Source organism: Clarias gariepinus, chromosome 14 (genome assembly GCF_024256425.1).
Source record: "Clarias gariepinus isolate MV-2021 ecotype Netherlands chromosome 14, CGAR_prim_01v2, whole genome shotgun sequence".
In the NCBI taxonomy this organism is placed as follows: Eukaryota; Metazoa; Chordata; class Actinopteri; order Siluriformes; family Clariidae; genus Clarias; species Clarias gariepinus.
Window position 1 is genome coordinate 4380574 of NC_071113.1, and position 23392 is coordinate 4403965.

The window sequence follows — 23392 nt, forward strand, 5'->3', positions numbered from 1 at the left end:
GCCTAATGGAAACTTCGCCACCAAAGATTGGGAAACGGTCAGCTCGACGAAGAAATGATCCTGTTCTCTGTCAAGTTTGCAGCGCCTCTCCGCATCCACTCAATTCACTTCCTGTTAAAGCACACCACATGCCACAAGGCATACACATGTTGAATGAGAGAATGAGTCATCTTGTTTGCTCAAAAAAAAGAAAAGAAATGATCTTTCCAGAATTTGTCTTAAACGCTGGAAGCGCTGTACTTGGTGGCCAAGAGTTTAATGCGAGCACTTCAAATTCAGTGGGCTCTGGGATGAAACTTGGATGCCATGCTCTCAGACATGCATGGAGTTGATAAGGAAAAAAAAAAACTTCAAGATATTCCGCTGTCTCTTACAAAATGTGTGAGGATGTTCATTGCTTTCGACGAGGTGGCCGAGAGGTTAAGGCGATGGACTGCTAATCCATTGTGCTCTGCACGCGTGGGTTTGAATCCCACCTTCGTCGCTTGTGTGTTTTAGCCGGTTCCTAGAATGCCTCACGCTATTGCAGTGTCTTTTTCGTCAAGAAGACCTACAAGCAGCGCTTTTACACAGGTCCATGAGCCTGACTGGAGACACGTAGCACTGGTCATGCGCCTTTTGCTCCCAGGTTCATCTGTTTGAACTATGTCAACATGAGATTTAAGGCAGTTGACAGTCGATCCACTGTGCATAACCCATGTAGGTATGGATTCTTTTGTCATCAACAAGAGCGTGCTCAACCAATTTTGGTAATGAACAAAGGGCAGCCATTATTGCCTAATCTTTGCACGTTCGCTCTCTTTCTTTTGTGATTTTCCATGGTCGCTTCCTTCATCTGTTGGTAGCGTGACCGAGCGGTCTAAGGCGCTGGATTAAGGCTCCAGTCTCTTCGGAGGCGTGGGTTCGAATCCCACCGCTGCCAGGACCTGCTTTTGATTCGACTTCTGCATTGACAGTTGCCCGAAGGTCACTAAATGGGTCACTTCCAGCGGTATTTCTCCTGGAATGCTCATGCGCTAGCTCTCTTCATCAAAGTGTTTCGATAGCTTCTGCAGCCCGGCTTATGCTAAAGGATCGTTAGCCTCACCACAGCTGTTTTTCGTGATCATGCCTGCTTTCCTTGTTTTCCCTTGGAATGTCTCAATCAACAGCTTAACTCTGATATCCCCTCACAAGCCCCTTTGGGATTTTGAGTCCAGTCTACCAAAAGGCATGCTTTCCAAGCCCACCATTGCCAGGGAGCCTATTGTGGGGTTTGTAATGTCATTCTTCCGAAAGGATTTAAACAGCTTTAGGCTCCCATGCTTTAATGCTCCACCTGTAACTACAACTCACAACAAATAGCACTTACCAAATGATTCAAACAGATCGAAGCTGCTGTCAGGGTGTCAAATGTAGGAGGCAATCCTGCCTTGCGTGGCTTGTCTCCCAAGTCTTAAGGTAGCTCGTGCATCCCATGTTTTCATGCTGTGCCTCACCAAGCAGCTCCCGTGGTTTCCATGGATTACCTCAGACAGTCAGCCAACATGGAGCATGCTGCTTACAGAGCGTCTCAAAACTTGCTCCCTTTTCACGAGGCTGTACACATGTCCAGATACAAAGCATTATAGTTGTTCGAAAAAGCTACCTAGCTCGTCTGAACAGGGCGGGGTATAGGCCTAATCGAAACTTCGCCACCAAAGATTGGGAAACGGTCAGCTCGACGAAGAAATGATCCTGTTCTCTGTCAAGTTTGCAGCGCCTCTCCGCATCCACTCAATTCACTTCCTGTTAAAGCACACCACATGCCACAAGGCATACACATGTTGAATGAGAGAATGAGTCATCTAGTTTGCTCAAAAAAAAGAAAAGAAATGATCTTTCCAGAATTTGTCTTAAACGCTGGAAGCGCTGTACTTGGTGGCCAAGAGTTTAATGCGAGCACTTCAAATTCAGTGGGCTCTGGGATGAAACTTGGATGCCATGCTCTCAGACATGCATGGAGTTGATAAGAAAAAAAAAAAACTTCAAGATATTCCGCTTTCCCTTACAAAATGTGTGAGGATGTTCATTGCTTTCGACGAGGTGGCCGAGAGGTTAAGGCGATGGACTGCTAATCCTTCGTGCTCTGCACGCGTGGGTTCGAATCCCACCTTCGTCGCTTGTGTGTTTTAGCCGGTTCCTAGAATGCCTCACGCTATTGCAGTGTCTTTTTCGTCAAGAAGACCTACAAGCAGCGCTTTTACACAGGTCCATGAGCCTGACTGGAGACACGTAGCACTGGTCATGCGCCTTTTGCTCCCAGGTTCATCTGTTTGAACTATGTCAACATGAGATTTAAGGCAGTTGACAGTCGATCCACTGTGCATAACCCATGTAGGTATGGATTCTTTTGTCATCAACAAGAGCGTGCTCAACCAATTTTGGTAATGAACAAAGGGCAGCCATTATTGCCTAATCTTTGCACGTTCGCTCTCTTTCTTTTGTGATTTTCCATGGTCGCTTCCTTCATCTGTTGGTAGCGTGACCGAGCGGTCTAAGGCGCTGGATTAAGGCTCCAGTCTCTTCGGAGGCGTGGGTTCGAATCCCACCGCTGCCAGGACCTGCTTTTGATTCGACTTCTGCATTGACAGTTGCCCGAAGGTCACTAAATGGGTCACTTCCAGCGGTATTTCTCCTGGAATGCTCATGCGCTAGCTCTCTTCATCAAAGTGTTTCGATAGCTTCTGCAGCCCGGCTTATGCTAAAGGATCGTTAGCCTCACCACAGCTGTTTTTCGTGATCATGCCTGCTTTCCTTGTTTTCCCTTGGAATGTCTCAATTAACAGCTTAACTCTGATATCCCCTCACAAGCCCCTTTGGGATTTTGAGTCCAGTCTACCAAAAGGCATGCTTTCCAAGCCCACCATTGCCAGGGAGCCTATTGTGGGGTTTGTAATGTCATTCTTCCGAAAGGATTTAAACAGCTTTAGGCTCCCATGCTTTAATGCTCCACCTGTAACTACAACTCACAACAAATAGCACTTACCAAATGATTCAAACAGATCGAAGCTGCTGTCAGGGTGTCAAATGTAGGAGGCAATCCTGCCTTGCGTGGCTTGTCTCCCAAGTCTTAAGGTAGCTCGTGCATCCCATGTTTTCATGCTGTGCCTCACCAAGCAGCTCCCGTGGTTTCCATGGATTACCTCAGACAGTCAGCCAACATGGAGCATGCTGCTTACAGAGCGTCTCAAAACTTGCTCCCTTTTCACGAGGCTGTACACATCTCCAGATACAAAGCATTATAGTTGTTCGAAAAAGCTACCTAGCTCGTCTGAACAGGGCGGGGTATAGGCCTAATCGAAACTTCGCCACCAAAGATTGGGAAACGGTCAGCTCGACGAAGAAATGATCCTGTTCTCTGTCAAGTTTGCAGCGCCTCTCCGCATCCACTCAATTCACTTCCTGTTAAAGCACACCACATGCCACAAGGCATACACATGTTGAATGAGAGAATGAGTCATCTAGTTTGCTCAAAAAAAAGAAAAGAAATGATCATTCCAGAATTTGTCTTAAACGCTGGAAGCGCTGTACTTGGTGGCCAAGAGTTTAATGCGAGCACTTCAAATTCAGTGGGCTCTGGGATGAAACTTGGATGCCATGCTCTCAGACATGCATGGAGTTGATAAGAAAAAAAAAAAACTTCAAGATATTCCGCTTTCCCTTACAAAATGTGTGAGGATGTTCATTGCTTTCGACGAGGTGGTTGAGAGGTTAAGGCGATGGACTGCTAATCCATTGTGCTCTGCACGCGTGGGTTCGAATCCCACCTTCGTCGCTTGTGTGTTTTAGCCGGTTCCTAGAATGCCTCACGCTATTGCAGTGTCTTTTTCGTCAAGAAGACCTACAAGCAGCGCTTTTACACAGGTCCATGAGCCTGACTGGAGACACGTAGCACTGGTCATGCGCCTTTTGCTCCCAGGTTCATCTGTTTGAACTATGTCAACATGAGATTTAAGGCAGTTGACAGTCGATCCACTGTGCATAACCCATGTAGGTATGGATTCTTTTGTCATCAACAAGAGCGTGCTCAACCAATTTTGGTAATGAACAAAGGGCAGCCATTATTGCCTAATCTTTGCACGTTCGCTCTCTTTCTTTTGTGATTTTCCATGGTCGCTTCCTTCATCTGTTGGTAGCGTGACCGAGCGGTCTAAGGCGCTGGATTAAGGCTCCAGTCTCTTCGGAGGCGTGGGTTCGAATCCCACCGCTGCCAGGACCTGCTTTTGATTCGACTTCTGCATTGACAGTTGCCCGAAGGTCACTAAATGGGTCACTTCCAGCGGTATTTCTCCTGGAATGCTCATGCGCTAGCTCTCTTCATCAAAGTGTTTCGATAGCTTCTGCAGCCCGGCTTATGCTAAAGGATCGTTAGCCTCACCACAGCTGTTTTTCGTGATCATGCCTGCTTTCCTTGTTTTCCCTTGGAATGTCTCAATCAACAGCTTAACTCTGATATCCCCTCACAAGCCCCTTTGGGATTTTGAGTCCAGTTACCAAAAGGCATGCTTTCCAAGCCCACCATTGCCAGGGAGCCTATTGTGGGGTTTGTAATGTCATTCTTCCGAAAGGATTTAAACAGCTTTAGGCTCCCATGCTTTAATGCTCCACCTGTAACTACAACTCACAACAAATAGCACTTACCAAATGATTCAAACAGATCGAAGCTGCTGTCAGGGTGTCAAATGTAGGAGGCAATCCTGCCTTGCGTGGCTTGTCTCCCAAGTCTTAAGGTAGCTCGTGCATCCCATGTTTTCATGCTGTGCCTCACCAAGCAGCTCCCGTGGTTTCCATGGATTACCTCAGACAGTCAGCCAACATGGAGCATGCTGCTTACAGAGCGTCTCAAAACTTGCTCCCTTTTCACGAGGCTGTACACATCTCCAGATACAAAGCATTATAGTTGTTCGAAAAAGCTACCTAGCTCGTCTGAACAGGGCGGGGTATAGGCCTAATCGAAACTTCGCCACCAAAGATTGGGAAACGGTCAGCTCGACGAAGAAATGATCCTGTTCTCTGTCAAGTTTGCAGCGCCTCTCCGCATCCACTCAATTCACTTCCTGTTAAAGCACACCACATGCCACAAGGCATACACATGTTGAATGAGAGAATGAGTCATCTAGTTTGCTCAAAAAAAAGAAAAGAAATGATCATTCCAGAATTTGTCTTAAACGCTGGAAGCGCTGTACTTGGTGGCCAAGAGTTTAATGCGAGCACTTCAAATTCAGTGGGCTCTGGGATGAAACTTGGATGCCATGCTCTCAGACATGCATGGAGTTGATAAGAAAAAAAAAAAACTTCAAGATATTCCGCTTTCCCTTACAAAATGTGTGAGGATGTTCATTGCTTTCGACGAGGTGGCCGAGAGGTTAAGGCGATGGACTGCTAATCCATTGTGCTCTGCACGCGTGGGTTCGAATCCCACCTTCGTCGCTTGTGTGTTTTAGCCGGTTCCTAGAATGCCTCACGCTATTGCAGTGTCTTTTTCGTCAAGAAGACCTACAAGCAGCGCTTTTACACAGGTCCATGAGCCTGACTGGAGACACGTAGCACTGGTCATGCGCCTTTTGCTCCCAGGTTCATCTGTTTGAACTATGTCAACATGAGATTTAAGGCAGTTGACAGTCGATCCACTGTGCATAACCCATGTAGGTATGGATTCTTTTGTCATCAACAAGAGCGTGCTCAACCAATTTTGGTAATGAACGAAGGGCAGCCATTATTGCCTAATCTTTGCACGTTCGCTCTCTTTCTTTTGTGATTTTCCATGGTCGCTTCCTTCATCTGTTGGTAGCGTGACCGAGCGGTCTAAGGCGCTGGATTAAGGCTCCAGTCTCTTCGGAGGCGTGGGTCGAATCCCACCGCTGCCAGGACCTGCTTTTGATTCGACTTCTGCATTGACAGTTGCCCGAAGGTCACTAAATGGGTCACTTCCAGCGGTATTTCTCCTGGAATGCTCATGCGCTAGCTCTCTTCATCAAAGTGTTTCGATAGCTTCTGCAGCCCGGCTTATGCTAAAGGATCGTTAGCCTCACCACAGCTGTTTTTCGTGATCATGCCTGCTTTCCTTGTTTTCCCTTGGAATGTCTCAATCAACAGCTTAACTCTGATATCCCCTCACAAGCCCCTTTGGGATTTTGAGTCCAGTCTACCAAAAGGCATGCTTTCCAAGCCCACCATTGCCAGGGAGCCTATTGTGGGGTTTGTAATGTCATTCTTCCGAAAGGATTTAAACAGCTTTAGGCTCCCATGCTTTAATGCTCCACCTGTAACTACAACTCACAACAAATAGCACTTACCAAATGATTCAAACAGATCGAAGCTGCTGTCAGGGTGTCAAATGTAGGAGGCAATCCTGCCTTGCATGGCTTGTCTCCCAAGTCTTAAGGTAGCTCGTGCATCCCATGTTTTCATGCTGTGCCTCACCAAGCAGCTCCCGTGGTTTCCATGGATTACCTCAGACAGTCAGCCAACATGGAGCATGCTGCTTACAGAGCGTCTCAAAACTTGCTCCCTTTTCACGAGGCTGTACACATCTCCAGATACAAAGCATTATAGTTGTTCGAAAAAGCTACCTAGCTCGTCTGAACAGGGCGGGGTATAGGCCTAATCGAAACTTCGCCACCAAAGATTGGGAAACGGTCAGCTCGACGAAGAAATGATCCTGTTCTCTGTCAAGTTTGCAGCGCCTGTCCGCATCCACTCAATTCACTTCCTGTTAAAGCACACCACATGCCACAAGGCATACACATGTTGAATGAGAGAATGAGTCATCTTGTTTGCTCAAAAAAAAGAAAAGAAATGATCTTTCCAGAATTTGTCTTAAACGCTGGAAGCGCTGTACTTGGTGGCCAAGAGTTTAATGCGAGCACTTCAAATTCAGTGGGCTCTGGGATGAAACTTGGATGCCATGCTCTCAGACATGCATGGAGTTGATAAGGAAAAAAAAAAACTTCAAGATATTCCGCTGTCTCTTACAAAATGTGTGAGGATGTTCATTGCTTTCGACGAGGTGGCCGAGAGGTTAAGGCGATGGACTGCTAATCCATTGTGCTCTGCACGCGTGGGTTTGAATCCCACCTTCGTCGCTTGTGTGTTTTAGCCGGTTCCTAGAATGCCTCACGCTATTGCAGTGTCTTTTTCGTCAAGAAGACCTACAAGCAGCGCTTTTACACAGGTCCATGAGCCTGACTGGAGACACGTAGCACTGGTCATGCGCCTTTTGCTCCCAGGTTCATCTGTTTGAACTATGTCAACATGAGATTTAAGGCAGTTGACAGTCGATCCACTGTGCATAACCCATGTAGGTATGGATTCTTTTGTCATCAACAAGAGCGTGCTCAACCAATTTTGGTAATGAACAAAGGGCAGCCATTATTGCCTAATCTTTGCACGTTCGCTCTCTTTCTTTTGTGATTTTCCATGGTCGCTTCCTTCATCTGTTGGTAGCGTGACCGAGCGGTCTAAGGCGCTGGATTAAGGCTCCAGTCTCTTCGGAGGCGTGGGTTCGAATCCCACCGCTGCCAGGACCTGCTTTTGATTCGACTTCTGCATTGACAGTTGCCCGAAGGTCACTAAATGGGTCACTTCCAGCGGTATTTCTCCTGGAATGCTCATGCGCTAGCTCTCTTCATCAAAGTGTTTCGATAGCTTCTGCAGCCCGGCTTATGCTAAAGGATCGTTAGCCTCACCACAGCTGTTTTTCGTGATCATGCCTGCTTTCCTTGTTTTCCCTTGGAATGTCTCAATCAACAGCTTAACTCTGATATCCCCTCACAAGCCCCTTTGGGATTTTGAGTCCAGTCTACCAAAAGGCATGCTTTCCAAGCCCACCATTGCCAGGGAGCCTATTGTGGGGTTTGTAATGTCATTCTTCCGAAAGGATTTAAACAGCTTTAGGCTCCCATGCTTTAATGCTCCACCTGTAACTACAACTCACAACAAATAGCACTTACCAAATGATTCAAACAGATCGAAGCTGCTGTCAGGGTGTCAAATGTAGGAGGCAATCCTGCCTTGCGTGGCTTGTCTCCCAAGTCTTAAGGTAGCTCGTGCATCCCATGTTTTCATGCTGTGCCTCACCAAGCAGCTCCCGTGGTTTCCATGGATTACCTCAGACAGTCAGCCAACATGGAGCATGCTGCTTACAGAGCGTCTCAAAACTTGCTCCCTTTTCACGAGGCTGTACACATGTCCAGATACAAAGCATTATAGTTGTTCGAAAAAGCTACCTAGCTCGTCTGAACAGGGCGGGGTATAGGCCTAATCGAAACTTCGCCACCAAAGATTGGGAAACGGTCAGCTCGACGAAGAAATGATCCTGTTCTCTGTCAAGTTTGCAGCGCCTCTCCGCATCCACTCAATTCACTTCCTGTTAAAGCACACCACATGCCACAAGGCATACACATGTTGAATGAGAGAATGAGTCATCTAGTTTGCTCAAAAAAAAGAAAAGAAATGATCTTTCCAGAATTTGTCTTAAACGCTGGAAGCGCTGTACTTGGTGGCCAAGAGTTTAATGCGAGCACTTCAAATTCAGTGGGCTCTGGGATGAAACTTGGATGCCATGCTCTCAGACATGCATGGAGTTGATAAGAAAAAAAAAAAACTTCAAGATATTCCGCTTTCCCTTACAAAATGTGTGAGGATGTTCATTGCTTTCGACGAGGTGGCCGAGAGGTTAAGGCGATGGACTGCTAATCCTTCGTGCTCTGCACGCGTGGGTTCGAATCCCACCTTCGTCGCTTGTGTGTTTTAGCCGGTTCCTAGAATGCCTCACGCTATTGCAGTGTCTTTTTCGTCAAGAAGACCTACAAGCAGCGCTTTTACACAGGTCCATGAGCCTGACTGGAGACACGTAGCACTGGTCATGCGCCTTTTGCTCCCAGGTTCATCTGTTTGAACTATGTCAACATGAGATTTAAGGCAGTTGACAGTCGATCCACTGTGCATAACCCATGTAGGTATGGATTCTTTTGTCATCAACAAGAGCGTGCTCAACCAATTTTGGTAATGAACAAAGGGCAGCCATTATTGCCTAATCTTTGCACGTTCGCTCTCTTTCTTTTGTGATTTTCCATGGTCGCTTCCTTCATCTGTTGGTAGCGTGACCGAGCGGTCTAAGGCGCTGGATTAAGGCTCCAGTCTCTTCGGAGGCGTGGGTTCGAATCCCACCGCTGCCAGGACCTGCTTTTGATTCGACTTCTGCATTGACAGTTGCCCGAAGGTCACTAAATGGGTCACTTCCAGCGGTATTTCTCCTGGAATGCTCATGCGCTAGCTCTCTTCATCAAAGTGTTTCGATAGCTTCTGCAGCCCGGCTTATGCTAAAGGATCGTTAGCCTCACCACAGCTGTTTTTCGTGATCATGCCTGCTTTCCTTGTTTTCCCTTGGAATGTCTCAATTAACAGCTTAACTCTGATATCCCCTCACAAGCCCCTTTGGGATTTTGAGTCCAGTCTACCAAAAGGCATGCTTTCCAAGCCCACCATTGCCAGGGAGCCTATTGTGGGGTTTGTAATGTCATTCTTCCGAAAGGATTTAAACAGCTTTAGGCTCCCATGCTTTAATGCTCCACCTGTAACTACAACTCACAACAAATAGCACTTACCAAATGATTCAAACAGATCGAAGCTGCTGTCAGGGTGTCAAATGTAGGAGGCAATCCTGCCTTGCGTGGCTTGTCTCCCAAGTCTTAAGGTAGCTCGTGCATCCCATGTTTTCATGCTGTGCCTCACCAAGCAGCTCCCGTGGTTTCCATGGATTACCTCAGACAGTCAGCCAACATGGAGCATGCTGCTTACAGAGCGTCTCAAAACTTGCTCCCTTTTCACGAGGCTGTACACATCTCCAGATACAAAGCATTATAGTTGTTCGAAAAAGCTACCTAGCTCGTCTGAACAGGGCGGGGTATAGGCCTAATCGAAACTTCGCCACCAAAGATTGGGAAACGGTCAGCTCGACGAAGAAATGATCCTGTTCTCTGTCAAGTTTGCAGCGCCTCTCCGCATCCACTCAATTCACTTCCTGTTAAAGCACACCACATGCCACAAGGCATACACATGTTGAATGAGAGAATGAGTCATCTAGTTTGCTCAAAAAAAAGAAAAGAAATGATCATTCCAGAATTTGTCTTAAACGCTGGAAGCGCTGTACTTGGTGGCCAAGAGTTTAATGCGAGCACTTCAAATTCAGTGGGCTCTGGGATGAAACTTGGATGCCATGCTCTCAGACATGCATGGAGTTGATAAGAAAAAAAAAAAACTTCAAGATATTCCGCTTTCCCTTACAAAATGTGTGAGGATGTTCATTGCTTTCGACGAGGTGGTTGAGAGGTTAAGGCGATGGACTGCTAATCCATTGTGCTCTGCACGCGTGGGTTCGAATCCCACCTTCGTCGCTTGTGTGTTTTAGCCGGTTCCTAGAATGCCTCACGCTATTGCAGTGTCTTTTTCGTCAAGAAGACCTACAAGCAGCGCTTTTACACAGGTCCATGAGCCTGACTGGAGACACGTAGCACTGGTCATGCGCCTTTTGCTCCCAGGTTCATCTGTTTGAACTATGTCAACATGAGATTTAAGGCAGTTGACAGTCGATCCACTGTGCATAACCCATGTAGGTATGGATTCTTTTGTCATCAACAAGAGCGTGCTCAACCAATTTTGGTAATGAACAAAGGGCAGCCATTATTGCCTAATCTTTGCACGTTCGCTCTCTTTCTTTTGTGATTTTCCATGGTCGCTTCCTTCATCTGTTGGTAGCGTGACCTAGCGGTCTAAGGCGCTGGATTAAGGCTCCAGTCTCTTCGGAGGCGTGGGTTCGAATCCCACCGCTGCCAGGACCTGCTTTTGATTCGACTTCTGCATTGACAGTTGCCCGAAGGTCACTAAATGGGTCACTTCCAGCGGTATTTCTCCTGGAATGCTCATGCGCTAGCTCTCTTCATCAAAGTGTTTCGATAGCTTCTGCAGCCCGGCTTATGCTAAAGGATCGTTAGCCTCACCACAGCTGTTTTTCGTGATCATGCCTGCTTTCCTTGTTTTCCCTTGGAATGTCTCAATCAACAGCTTAACTCTGATATCCCCTCACAAGCCCCTTTGGGATTTTGAGTCCAGTTACCAAAAGGCATGCTTTCCAAGCCCACCATTGCCAGGGAGCCTATTGTGGGGTTTGTAATGTCATTCTTCCGAAAGGATTTAAACAGCTTTAGGCTCCCATGCTTTAATGCTCCACCTGTAACTACAACTCACAACAAATAGCACTTACCAAATGATTCAAACAGATCGAAGCTGCTGTCAGGGTGTCAAATGTAGGAGGCAATCCTGCCTTGCGTGGCTTGTCTCCCAAGTCTTAAGGTAGCTCGTGCATCCCATGTTTTCATGCTGTGCCTCACCAAGCAGCTCCCGTGGTTTCCATGGATTACCTCAGACAGTCAGCCAACATGGAGCATGCTGCTTACAGAGCGTCTCAAAACTTGCTCCCTTTTCACGAGGCTGTACACATCTCCAGATACAAAGCATTATAGTTGTTCGAAAAAGCTACCTAGCTCGTCTGAACAGGGCGGGGTATAGGCCTAATCGAAACTTCGCCACCAAAGATTGGGAAACGGTCAGCTCGACGAAGAAATGATCCTGTTCTCTGTCAAGTTTGCAGCGCCTCTCCGCATCCACTCAATTCACTTCCTGTTAAAGCACACCACATGCCACAAGGCATACACATGTTGAATGAGAGAATGAGTCATCTAGTTTGCTCAAAAAAAAGAAAAGAAATGATCATTCCAGAATTTGTCTTAAACGCTGGAAGCGCTGTACTTGGTGGCCAAGAGTTTAATGCGAGCACTTCAAATTCAGTGGGCTCTGGGATGAAACTTGGATGCCATGCTCTCAGACATGCATGGAGTTGATAAGAAAAAAAAAAAACTTCAAGATATTCCGCTTTCCCTTACAAAATGTGTGAGGATGTTCATTGCTTTCGACGAGGTGGCCGAGAGGTTAAGGCGATGGACTGCTAATCCATTGTGCTCTGCACGCGTGGGTTCGAATCCCACCTTCGTCGCTTGTGTGTTTTAGCCGGTTCCTAGAATGCCTCACGCTATTGCAGTGTCTTTTTCGTCAAGAAGACCTACAAGCAGCGCTTTTACACAGGTCCATGAGCCTGACTGGAGACACGTAGCACTGGTCATGCGCCTTTTGCTCCCAGGTTCATCTGTTTGAACTATGTCAACATGAGATTTAAGGCAGTTGACAGTCGATCCACTGTGCATAACCCATGTAGGTATGGATTCTTTTGTCATCAACAAGAGCGTGCTCAACCAATTTTGGTAATGAACGAAGGGCAGCCATTATTGCCTAATCTTTGCCCGTTCGCTCTCTTTCTTTTGTGATTTTCCATGGTCGCTTCCTTCATCTGTTGGTAGCGTGACCGAGCGGTCTAAGGCGCTGGATTAAGGCTCCAGTCTCTTCGGAGGCGTGGGTTCGAATCCCACCGCTGCCAGGACCTGCTTTTGATTCGACTTCTGCATTGACAGTTGCCCGAAGGTCACTAAATGGGTCACTTCCAGCGGTATTTCTCCTGGAATGCTCATGCGCTAGCTCTCTTCATCAAAGTGTTTCGATAGCTTCTGCAGCCCGGCTTATGCTAAAGGATCGTTAGCCTCACCACAGCTGTTTTTCGTGATCATGCCTGCTTTCCTTGTTTTCCCTTGGAATGTCTCAATCAACAGCTTAACTCTGATATCTCCTTACAAGCCCCTTTGGGATTTTGAGTCCAGTCTACCAAAAGGCATGCTTTCCAAGCCCACCATTGCCAGGGAGCCTATTGTGGGGTTTGTAATGTCATTCTTCCGAAAGGATTTAAACAGCTTTAGGCTCCCATGCTTTAATGCTCCACCTGTAACTACAACTCACAACAAATAGCACTTACCAAATGATTCAAACAGATCGAAGCTGCTGTCAGGGTGTCAAATGTAGGAGGCAATCCTGCCTTGCATGGCTTGTCTCCCAAGTCTTAAGGTAGCTCGTGCATCCCATGTTTTCATGCTGTGCCTCACCAAGCAGCTCCCGTGGTTTCCATGGATTACCTCAGACAGTCAGCCAACATGGAGCATGCTGCTTACAGAGCGTCTCAAAACTTGCTCCCTTTTCACGAGGCTGTACACATCTCCAGATACAAAGCATTATAGTTGTTCGAAAAAGCTACCTAGCTCGTCTGAACAGGGCGGGGTATAGGCCTAATCGAAACTTCGCCACCAAAGATTGGGAAACGGTCAGCTCGACGAAGAAATGATCCTGTTCTCTGTCAAGTTTGCAGCGCCTGTCCGCATCCACTCAATTCACTTCCTGTTAAAGCACACCACATGCCACAAGGCATACACATGTTGAATGAGAGAATGAGTCATCTAGTTTGCTCAAAAAAAAGAAAAGAAATGATCTTTCCAGAATTTGTCTTAAACGCTGGAAGCGCTGTACTTGGTGGCCAAGAGTTTAATGCGAGCACTTCAAATTCAGTGGGCTTTGGGATGAAACTTGGATGCCATGCTCTCAGACATGCATGGAGTTGATAAGAAAAAAAAAAAACTTCAAGATATTCCGCTTTCCCTTACAAAATGTGTGAGGATGTTCATTGCTTTCGACGAGGTGGCCGAGAGGTTAAGGCGATGGACTGCTAATCCATTGTGCTCTGCACGCGTGGGTTCGAATCTCACCTTCGTCGCTTGTGTGTTTTAGCCGGTTCCTAGAATGCCTCACGCTATTGCAGTGTCTTTTTCGTCAAGAAGACCTACAAGCAGCGCTTTTACACAGGTCCATGAGCCTGACTGGAGACACGTAGCACTGGTCATGCGCCTTTTGCTCCCAGGTTCATCTGTTTGAACTATGTCAACATGAGATTTAAGGCAGTTGACAGTCGATCCACTGTGCATAACCCATGTAGGTATGGATTCTTTTGTCATCAACAAGAGCGTGCTCAACCAATTTTGGTTATGAACGAAGGGCAGCCATTATTGCCTAATCTTTGCACGTTCGCTCTCTTTCTTTTGTGATTTTCCATGGTCGCTTCCTTCATCTGTTGGTAGCGTGGCCGAGCGGTCTAAGGCGCTGGATTAAGGCTCCAGTCTCTTCGGAGGCGTGGGTTCGAATCCCACCGCTGCCAGGACCTGCTTTTGATTCGACTTCTGCATTGACAGTTGGCCGAAGATCACTAAATGGGTCACTTCCAGCGGTATTTCTCCTGGAATGCTCATGCGCTAGCTCTCTTCATCAAAGTGTTTCGATAGCTTCTGCAGCCCGGCTTATGCTAAAGGATCGTTAGCCTCACCACAGCTGTTTTTCGTGGTCATGCCTGCTTTCCTTGTTCTCCCTTGGAATGTCTCAATCAACAGCTTAACTCTGATATCCCCTCACAAGCCCCTTTGGGATTTTGAGTCCAGTCTACCAAAAGGCATGCTTTCCAAGCCCACCATTGCCAGGGAGCCTATTGTGGGGTTTGTAATGTCATTCTTCCAAAAGGATTTAAACAGCTCTAGGCTCCCATGCTTTAATGCTCCACCTGTAACTACAACTCACAACAAATAGCACTTACCAAATGATTCAAACAGATCGAAGCTGCTGTCAGGGTGTCAAATGTAGGAGGCAATCCTGCCTTGCGTGGCTTGTCTCCCAAGTCTTCAGGTAGCTCGTGCGTCCCATGTTTTCATGCTGTGCCTCACCAAGCAGCTCCCGTGGTTTCCATGGAGTACCTCAGACAGTCAGCCAACATGGAGCATGCTGCTTACAGAGTGTCTCAAAACTTGCTCCCTTTTCACGAGGCTGTTCACATCTCCAGTTACAAAGCATTATAGTTGTTCGAAAAAGCTACCTAGCTCGTCTGAACAGGGCGGGGTATGGGCCTAATGGAAACTTCGCCACCAAAGATTGGGAAACGGTCAGCTTGACGAAGAAATGATCCTGTTCTCTGTCAAGTTTGCAGCGCCTCTCCGCATCCACTCAATTCACTTCCTGTTAAAGCACACCACATGCCACAAGGCATACACATGTTGAATGAGAGAATGAGTCATCTTGTTTGCTCAAAAAAAAGAAAAGAAATGATCTTTCCAGAATTTGTCTTAAACGCTGGAAGCGCTGTACTTGGTGGCCAAGAGTTTAATGCGAGCACTTCAAATTCAGTGGGCTCTGGGATGAAACTTGGATGCCATGCTCTCAGACATGCATGGAGTTGATAAGGAAAAAAAAAAAACTTCAAGATATTCCGCTGTCTCTTACAAAATGTGTGAGGATGTTCATTGCTTTCGACGAGGTGGCCGAGAGGTTAAGGCGATGGACTGCTAATCCATTGTGCTCTGCACGCGTGGGTTTGAATCCCACCTTCGTCGCTTGTGTGTTTTAGCCGGTTCCTAGAATGCCTCACGCTATTGCAGTGTCTTTTTCGTCAAGAAGACCTACAAGCAGCGCTTTTACACAGGTCCATGAGCCTGACTGGAGACACGTAGCACTGGTCATGCGCCTTTTGCTCCCAGGTTCATCTGTTTGAACTATGTCAACATGAGATTTAAGGCAGTTGACAGTCGATCCACTGTGCATAACCCATGTAGGTATGGATTCTTTTGTCATCAACAAGAGCGTGCTCAACCAATTTTGGTAATGAACAAAGGGCAGCCATTATTGCCTAATCTTTGCACGTTCGCTCTCTTTCTTTTGTGATTTTCCATGGTCGCTTCCTTCATCTGTTGGTAGCGTGACCGAGCGGTCTAAGGCGCTGGATTAAGGCTCCAGTCTCTTCGGAGGCGTGGGTTCGAATCCCACCGCTGCCAGGACCTGCTTTTGATTCGACTTCTGCATTGACAGTTGCCCGAAGGTCACTAAATGGGTCACTTCCAGCGGTATTTCTCCTGGAATGCTCATGCGCTAGCTCTCTTCATCAAAGTGTTTCGATAGCTTCTGCAGCCCGGCTTATGCTAAAGGATCGTTAGCCTCACCACAGCTGTTTTTCGTGATCATGCCTGCTTTCCTTGTTTTCCCTTGGAATGTCTCAATCAACAGCTTAACTCTGATATCCCCTCACAAGCCCCTTTGGGATTTTGAGTCCAGTCTACCAAAAGGCATGCTTTCCAAGCCCACCATTGCCAGGGAGCCTATTGTGGGGTTTGTAATGTCATTCTTCCGAAAGGATTTAAACAGCTTTAGGCTCCCATGCTTTAATGCTCCACCTGTAACTACAACTCACAACAAATAGCACTTACCAAATGATTCAAACAGATCGAAGCTGCTGTCAGGGTGTCAAATGTAGGAGGCAATCCTGCCTTGCGTGGCTTGTCTCCCAAGTCTTAAGGTAGCTCGTGCATCCCATGTTTTCATGCTGTGCCTCACCAAGCAGCTCCCGTGGTTTGCATGGATTACCTCAGACAGTCAGCCAACATGGAGCATGCTGCTTACAGAGCGTCTCAAAACTTGCTCCCTTTTCACGAGGCTGTACACATGTCCAGATACAAAGCATTATAGTTGTTCGAAAAAGCTACCTAGCTCGTCTGAACAGGGCGGGGTATAGGCCTAATCGAAACTTCGCCACCAAAGATTGGGAAACGGTCAGCTCGACGAAGAAATGATCCTGTTCTCTGTCAAGTTTGCAGCGCCTCTCCGCATCCACTCAATTCACTTCCTGTTAAAGCACACCACATGCCACAAGGCATACACATGTTGAATGAGAGAATGAGTCATCTAGTTTGCTCAAAAAAAAGAAAAGAAATGATCTTTCCAGAATTTGTCTTAAACGCTGGAAGCGCTGTACTTGGTGGCCAAGAGTTTAATGCGAGCACTTCAAATTCAGTGGGCTCTGGGATGAAACTTGGATGCCATGCTCTCAGACATGCATGGAGTTGATAAGAAAAAAAAAAAACTTCAAGATATTCCGCTTTCCCTTACAAAATGTGTGAGGATGTTCATTGCTTTCGACGAGGTGGCCGAGAGGTTAAGGCGATGGACTGCTAATCCATCGTGCTCTGCACGCGTGGGTTCGAATCCCACCTTCGTCGCTTGTGTGTTTTAGCCGGTTCCTAGAATGCCTCACGCTATTGCAGTGTCTTTTTCGTCAAGAAGACCTACAAGCAGCGCTTTTACACAGGTCCATGAGCCTGACTGGAGACACGTAGCACTGGTCATGCGCCTTTTGCTCCCAGGTTCATCTGTTTGAACTATGTCAACATGAGATTTAAGGCAGTTGACAGTCGATCCACTGTGCATAACCCATGTAGGTATGGATTCTTTTGTCATCAACAAGAGCGTGCTCAACCAATTTTGGTAATGAACAAAGGGCAGCCATTATTGCCTAATCTTTGCACGTTCGCTCTCTTTCTTTTGTGATTTTCCATGGTCGCTTCCTTCATCTGTTGGTAGCGTGACCGAGCGGTCTAAGGCGCTGGATTAAGGCTCCAGTCTCTTCGGAGGCGTGGGTTCGAATCCCACCGCTGCCAGGACCTGCTTTTGATTCGACTTCTGCATTGACAGTTGCCCGAAGGTCACTAAATGGGTCACTTCCAGCGGTATTTCTCCTGGAATGCTCATGCGCTAGCTCTCTTCATCAAAGTGTTTCGATAGCTTCTGCAGCCCGGCTTATGCTAAAGGATCGTTAGCCTCACCACAGCTGTTTTTCGTGATCATGCCTGCTTTCCTTGTTTTCCCTTGGAATGTCTCAATCAACAGCTTAACTCTGATATCCCCTCACAAGCCCCTTTGGGATTTTGAGTCCAGTCTACCAAAAGGCATGCTTTCCAAGCCCACCATTGCCAGGGAGCCTATTGTGGGGTTTGTAATGTCATTCTTCCGAAAGGATTTAAACAGCTTTAGGCTCCCATGCTTTAATGCTCCACCTGTAACTACAACTCACAACAAATAGCACTTACCAAATGATTCAAACAGATCGAAGCTGCTGTCAGGGTGTCAAATGTAGGAGGCAATCCTGCCTTGCGTGGCTTGTCTCCCAAGTCTTAAGGTAGCTCGTGCATCCCATGTTTTCATGCTGTGCCTCACCAAGCAGCTCCCGTGGTTTCCATGGATTACCTCAGACAGTCAGCCAACATGGAGCATGCTGCTTACAGAGCGTCTCAAAACTTGCTCCCTTTTCACGAGGCTGTACACATCTCCAGATACAAAGCATTATAGTTGTTCGAAAAAGCTACCTAGCTCGTCTGAACAGGGCGGGGTATAGGCCTAATCGAAACTTCGCCACCAAAGATTGGGAAACGGTCAGCTCGACGAAGAAATGATCCTGTTCTCTGTCAAGTTTGCAGCGCCTCTCCGCATCCACTCAATTCACTTCCTGTTAAAGCACACCACATGCCACAAGGCATACACATGTTGAATGAGAGAATGAGTCATCTAGTTTGCTCAAAAAAAAGAAAAGAAATGATCTTTCCAGAATTTGTCTTAAACGCTGGAAGCGCTGTACTTGGTGGCCAAGAGTTTAATGCGAGCACTTCAAATTCAGTGGGCTCTGGGATGAAACTTGGATGCCATGCTCTCAGACATGCATGGAGTTGATAAGAAAAAAAAAAAACTTCAAGATATTCCGCTTTCCCTTACAAAATGTGTGAGGATGTTCATTGCTTTCGACGAGGTGGCCGAGAGGTTAAGGCGATGGACTGCTAATCCATTGTGCTCTGCACGCGTGGGTTCGAATCCCACCTTCGTCGCTTGTGTGTTTTAGCCGGTTCCTAGAATGCCTCACGCTATTGCAGTGTCTTTTTCGTCAAGAAGACCTACAAGCAGCGCTTTTACACAGGTCCATGAGCCTGACTGGAGACACGTAGCACTGGTCATGCGCCTTTTGCTCCCAGGTTCATCTGTTTGAACTATGTCAACATGAGATTTAAGGCAGTTGACAGTCGATTCACTGTGCATAACCCATGTAGGTATGGATTCTTTTGTCATCAACAAGAGCGTGCTCAACCAATTTTGGTAATGAACGAAGGGCAGCCATTATTGCCTAATCTTTGCCCGTTCGCTCTCTTTCTTTTGTGATTTTCCATGGTCGCTTCCTTCATCTGTTGGTAGCGTGACCGAGCGGTCTAAGGCGCTGGATTAAGGCTCCAGTCTCTTCGGAGGCGTGGGTTCGAATCCCACCGCTGCCAGGACCTGCTTTTGATTCGACTTCTGCATTGACAGTTGCCCGAAGGTCACTAAATGGGTCACTTCCAGCGGTATTTCTCCTGGAATGCTCATGCGCTAGCTCTCTTCATCAAAGTGTTTCGATAGCTTCTGCAGCCCGGCTTATGCTAAAGGATCGTTAGCCTCACCACAGCTGTTTTTCGTGATCATGCCTGCTTTCCTTGTTTTCCCTTGGAATGTCTCAATCAACAGCTTAACTCTGATATCCCCTCACAAGCCCCTTTGGGATTTTGAGTCCAGTCTACCAAAAGGCATGCTTTCCAAGCCCACCATTGCCAGGGAGCCTATTGTGGGGTTTGTAATGTCATTCTTCCGAAAGGATTTAAACAGCTTTAGGCTCCCATGCTTTAATGCTCCACCTGTAACTACAACTCACAACAAATAGCACTTACCAAATGATTCAAACAGATCGAAGCTGCTGTCAGGGTGTCAAATGTAGGAGGCAATCCTGCCTTGCGTGGCTTGTCTCCCAAGTCTTAAGGTAGCTCGTGCATCCCATGTTTTCATGCTGTGCCTCACCAAGCAGCTCCCGTGGTTTCCATGGATTACCTCAGACAGTCAGCCAACATGGAGCATGCTGCTTACAGAGCGTCTCAAAACTTGCTCCCTTTTCACGAGGCTGTACACATCTCCAGATACAAAGCATTATAGTTGTTCGAAAAAGCTACCTAGCTCGTCTGAACAGGGCGGGGTATAGGCCTAATCGAAACTTCGCCACCAAAGATTGGGAAACGGTCAGCTCGACGAAGAAATGATCCTGTTCTCTGTCAAGTTTGCAGCGCCTCTCCGCATCCACTCAATTCACTTCCTGTTAAAGCACACCACATGCCACAAGGCATACACATGTTGAATGAGAGAATGAGTCATCTAGTTTGCTCAAAAAAAAGAAAAGAAATGATCTTTCCAGAATTTGTCTTAAACGCTGGAAGCGCTGTACTTGGTGGCCAAGAGTTTAATGCGAGCACTTCAAATTCAGTGGGCTCTGGGATGAAACTTGGATGCCATGCTCTCAGACATGCATGGAGTTGATAAGAAAAAAAAAAAACTTCAAGATATTCCGCTTTCCCTTACAAAATGTGTGAGGATGTTCATTGCTTTCGACGAGGTGGCCGAGAGGTTAAGGCGATGGACTGCTAATCCATCGTGCTCTGCACGCGTGGGTTCGAATCCCACCTTCGTCGCTTGTGTGTTTTAGCCGGTTCCTAGAATGCCTCACGCTATTGCAGTGTCTTTTTCGTCAAGAAGACCTACAAGCAGCGCTTTTACACAGGTCCATGAGCCTGACTGGAGACACGTAGCACTGGTCATGCGCCTTTTGCTCCCAGGTTCATCTGTTTGAACTATGTCAACATGAGATTTAAGGCAGTTGACAGTCGATCCACTGTGCATAACCCATGTAGGTATGGATTCTTTTGTCATCAACAAGAGCGTGCTCAACCAATTTTGGTAATGAACAAAGGGCAGCCATTATTGCCTAATCTTTGCACGTTCGCTCTCTTTCTTTTGTGATTTTCCATGGTCGCTTCCTTCATCTGTTGGTAGCGTGACCGAGCGGTCTAAGGCGCTGGATTAAGGCTCCAGTCTCTTCGGAGGCGTGGGTTCGAATCCCACCGCTGCCAGGACCTGCTTTTGATTCGACTTCTGCATTGACAGTTGCCCGAAGGTCACTAAATGGGTCACTTCCAGCGGTATTTCTCCTGGAATGCTCATGCGCTAGCTCTCTTCATCAAAGTGTTTCGATAGCTTCTGCAGCCCGGCTTATGCTAAAGGATCGTTAGCCTCACCACAGCTGTTTTTCGTGATCATGCCTGCTTTCCTTGTTTTCCCTTGGAATGTCTCAATCAACAGCTTAACTCTGATATCCCCTCACAAGCCCCTTTGGGATTTTGAGTCCAGTCTACCAAAAGGCATGCTTTCCAAGCCCACCATTGCCAGGGAGCCTATTGTGGGGTTTGTAATGTCATTCTTCCGAAAGGATTTAAACAGCTTTAGGCTCCCATGCTTTAATGCTCCACCTGTAACTACAACTCACAACAAATAGCACTTACCAAATGATTCAAACAGATCGAAGCTGCTGTCAGGGTGTCAAATGTAGGAGGCAATCCTGCCTTGCGTGGCTTGTCTCCCAAGTCTTAAGGTAGCTCGTGCATCCCATGTTTTCATGCTGTGCCTCACCAAGCAGCTCCCGTGGTTTCCATGGATTACCTCAGACAGTCAGCCAACATGGAGCATGCTGCTTACAGAGCGTCTCAAAACTTGCTCCCTTTTCACGAGGCTGTACACATGTCCAGATACAAAGCATTATAGTTGTTCGAAAAAGCTACCTAGCTCGTCTGAACAGGGCGGGGTATAGGCCTAATCGAAACTTCGCCACCAAAGATTGGGAAACGGTCAGCTCGACGAAGAAATGATCCTGTTCTCTGTCAAGTTTGCAGCGCCTCTCCGCATCCACTCAATTCACTTCCTGTTAAAGCACACCACATGCCACAAGGCATACACATGTTGAATGAGAGAATGAGTCATCTAGTTTGCTCAAAAAAAAGAAAAGAAATGATCTTTCCAGAATTTGTCTTAAACGCTGGAAGCGCTGTACTTGGTGGCCAAGAGTTTAATGCGAGCACTTCAAATTCAGTGGGCTCTCGGATGAAACTTGGATGCCATGCTCTCAGACATGCATGGAGTTGATAAGAAAAAAAAAAAACTTCAAGATATTCCGCTTTCCCTTACAAAATGTGTGAGGATGTTCATTGCTTTCGACGAGGTGGCCGAGAGGTTAAGGCGATGGACTGCTAATCCATCGTGCTCTGCACGCGTGGGTTCGAATCCCACCTTCGTCGCTTGTGTGTTTTAGCCGGTTCCTAGAATGCCTCACGCTATTGCAGTGTCTTTTTCGTCAAGAAGACCTACAAGCAGCGCTTTTACACAGGTCCATGAGCCTGACTGGAGACACGTAGCACTGGTCATGCGCCTTTTGCTCCCAGGTTCATCTGTTTGAACTATGTCAACATGAGATTTAAGGCAGTTGACAGTCGATCCACTGTGCATAACCCATGTAGGTATGGATTCTTTTGTCATCAACAAGAGCGTGCTCAACCAATTTTGGTAATGAACAAAGGGCAGCCATTATTGCCTAATCTTTGCACGTTCGCTCTCTTTCTTTTGTGATTTTCCATGGTCGCTTCCTTCATCTGTTGGTAGCGTGACCGAGCGGTCTAAGGCGCTGGATTAAGGCTCCAGTCTCTTCGGAGGCGTGGGTTCGAATCCCACCGCTGCCAGGACCTGCTTTTGATTCGACTTCTGCATTGACAGTTGCCCGAAGGTCACTAAATGGGTCACTTCCAGCGGTATTTCTCCTGGAATGCTCATGCGCTAGCTCTCTTCATCAAAGTGTTTCGATAGCTTCTGCAGCCCGGCTTATGCTAAAGGATCGTTAGCCTCACCACAGCTGTTTTTCGTGATCATGCCTGCTTTCCTTGTTTTCCCTTGGAATGTCTCAATCAACAGCTTAACTCTGATATCCCCTCACAAGCCCCTTTGGGATTTTGAGTCCAGTCTACCAAAAGGCATGCTTTCCAAGCCCACCATTGCCAGGGAGCCTATTGTGGGGTTTGTAATGTCATTCTTCCGAAAGGATTTAAACAGCTTTAGGCTCCCATGCTTTAATGCTCCACCTGTAACTACAACTCACAACAAATAGCACTTACCAAATGATTCAAACAGATCGAAGCTGCTGTCAGGGTGTCAAATGTAGGAGGCAATCCTGCCTTGCGTGGCTTGTCTCCCAAGTCTTAAGGTAGCTCGTGCATCCCATGTTTTCATGCTGTGCCTCACCAAGCAGCTCCCGTGGTTTCCATGGATTACCTCAGACAGTCAGCCAACATGGAGCATGCTGCTTACAGAGCGTCTCAAAACTTGCTCCCTTTTCACGAGGCTGTACACATCTCCAGATACAAAGCATTATAGTTGTTCGAAAAAGCTACCTAGCTCGTCTGAACAGGGCGGGGTATAGGCCTAATCGAAACTTCGCCACCAAAGATTGGGAAACGGTCAGCTCGACGAAGAAATGATCCTGTTCTCTGTCAAGTTTGCAGCGCCTCTCCGCATCCACTCAATTCACTTCCTGTTAAAGCACACCACATGCCACAAGGCATACACATGTTGAATGAGAGAATGAGTCATCTAGTTTGCTCAAAAAAAAGAAAAGAAATGATCTTTCCAG

General features: G+C 47.0%; 19 non-coding genes across 19 annotated transcripts; all 19 read left to right on the forward strand.

Moving 5' to 3' along the window:
* Window positions 1–840: 840 nt before the first annotated feature.
* trnal-aag (transfer RNA leucine (anticodon AAG)) lies at window positions 841–922 on the forward strand. The gene has a single exon. It is a non-coding gene; the product is annotated as a tRNA-Leu (tRNA).
* A 1574-nt stretch (window positions 923–2496) lies between these two features.
* Window positions 2497–2578, forward strand: trnal-aag (transfer RNA leucine (anticodon AAG)). The gene has a single exon. It is a non-coding gene; the product is annotated as a tRNA-Leu (tRNA).
* Window positions 2579–4152: 1574 nt separating this feature from the next.
* trnal-aag (transfer RNA leucine (anticodon AAG)) lies at window positions 4153–4234 on the forward strand. The gene has a single exon. It is a non-coding gene; the product is annotated as a tRNA-Leu (tRNA).
* A 1135-nt stretch (window positions 4235–5369) lies between these two features.
* On the forward strand, window positions 5370–5451 carry trnas-gcu (transfer RNA serine (anticodon GCU)). The gene has a single exon. It is a non-coding gene; the product is annotated as a tRNA-Ser (tRNA).
* Window positions 5452–7462: 2011 nt separating this feature from the next.
* trnal-aag (transfer RNA leucine (anticodon AAG)) lies at window positions 7463–7544 on the forward strand. Its single transcript has one exon. It is a non-coding gene; the product is annotated as a tRNA-Leu (tRNA).
* A 1574-nt stretch (window positions 7545–9118) lies between these two features.
* On the forward strand, window positions 9119–9200 carry trnal-aag (transfer RNA leucine (anticodon AAG)). Its single transcript has one exon. It is a non-coding gene; the product is annotated as a tRNA-Leu (tRNA).
* Window positions 9201–10774: 1574 nt separating this feature from the next.
* trnal-aag (transfer RNA leucine (anticodon AAG)) lies at window positions 10775–10856 on the forward strand. The gene has a single exon. It is a non-coding gene; the product is annotated as a tRNA-Leu (tRNA).
* A 1135-nt stretch (window positions 10857–11991) lies between these two features.
* On the forward strand, window positions 11992–12073 carry trnas-gcu (transfer RNA serine (anticodon GCU)). Its single transcript has one exon. It is a non-coding gene; the product is annotated as a tRNA-Ser (tRNA).
* A 356-nt stretch (window positions 12074–12429) lies between these two features.
* trnal-aag (transfer RNA leucine (anticodon AAG)) lies at window positions 12430–12511 on the forward strand. Its single transcript has one exon. It is a non-coding gene; the product is annotated as a tRNA-Leu (tRNA).
* Window positions 12512–14085: 1574 nt separating this feature from the next.
* trnal-aag (transfer RNA leucine (anticodon AAG)) lies at window positions 14086–14167 on the forward strand. The gene has a single exon. It is a non-coding gene; the product is annotated as a tRNA-Leu (tRNA).
* Window positions 14168–15742: 1575 nt separating this feature from the next.
* trnal-aag (transfer RNA leucine (anticodon AAG)) lies at window positions 15743–15824 on the forward strand. Its single transcript has one exon. It is a non-coding gene; the product is annotated as a tRNA-Leu (tRNA).
* A 1136-nt stretch (window positions 15825–16960) lies between these two features.
* Window positions 16961–17042, forward strand: trnas-gcu (transfer RNA serine (anticodon GCU)). The gene has a single exon. It is a non-coding gene; the product is annotated as a tRNA-Ser (tRNA).
* A 356-nt stretch (window positions 17043–17398) lies between these two features.
* trnal-aag (transfer RNA leucine (anticodon AAG)) lies at window positions 17399–17480 on the forward strand. The gene has a single exon. It is a non-coding gene; the product is annotated as a tRNA-Leu (tRNA).
* A 1136-nt stretch (window positions 17481–18616) lies between these two features.
* trnas-gcu (transfer RNA serine (anticodon GCU)) lies at window positions 18617–18698 on the forward strand. Its single transcript has one exon. It is a non-coding gene; the product is annotated as a tRNA-Ser (tRNA).
* Window positions 18699–19054: 356 nt separating this feature from the next.
* trnal-aag (transfer RNA leucine (anticodon AAG)) lies at window positions 19055–19136 on the forward strand. Its single transcript has one exon. It is a non-coding gene; the product is annotated as a tRNA-Leu (tRNA).
* A 1136-nt stretch (window positions 19137–20272) lies between these two features.
* Window positions 20273–20354, forward strand: trnas-gcu (transfer RNA serine (anticodon GCU)). The gene has a single exon. It is a non-coding gene; the product is annotated as a tRNA-Ser (tRNA).
* Window positions 20355–20710: 356 nt separating this feature from the next.
* Window positions 20711–20792, forward strand: trnal-aag (transfer RNA leucine (anticodon AAG)). The gene has a single exon. It is a non-coding gene; the product is annotated as a tRNA-Leu (tRNA).
* A 1136-nt stretch (window positions 20793–21928) lies between these two features.
* trnas-gcu (transfer RNA serine (anticodon GCU)) lies at window positions 21929–22010 on the forward strand. Its single transcript has one exon. It is a non-coding gene; the product is annotated as a tRNA-Ser (tRNA).
* A 356-nt stretch (window positions 22011–22366) lies between these two features.
* On the forward strand, window positions 22367–22448 carry trnal-aag (transfer RNA leucine (anticodon AAG)). The gene has a single exon. It is a non-coding gene; the product is annotated as a tRNA-Leu (tRNA).
* Window positions 22449–23392: the final 944 nt, after the last annotated feature.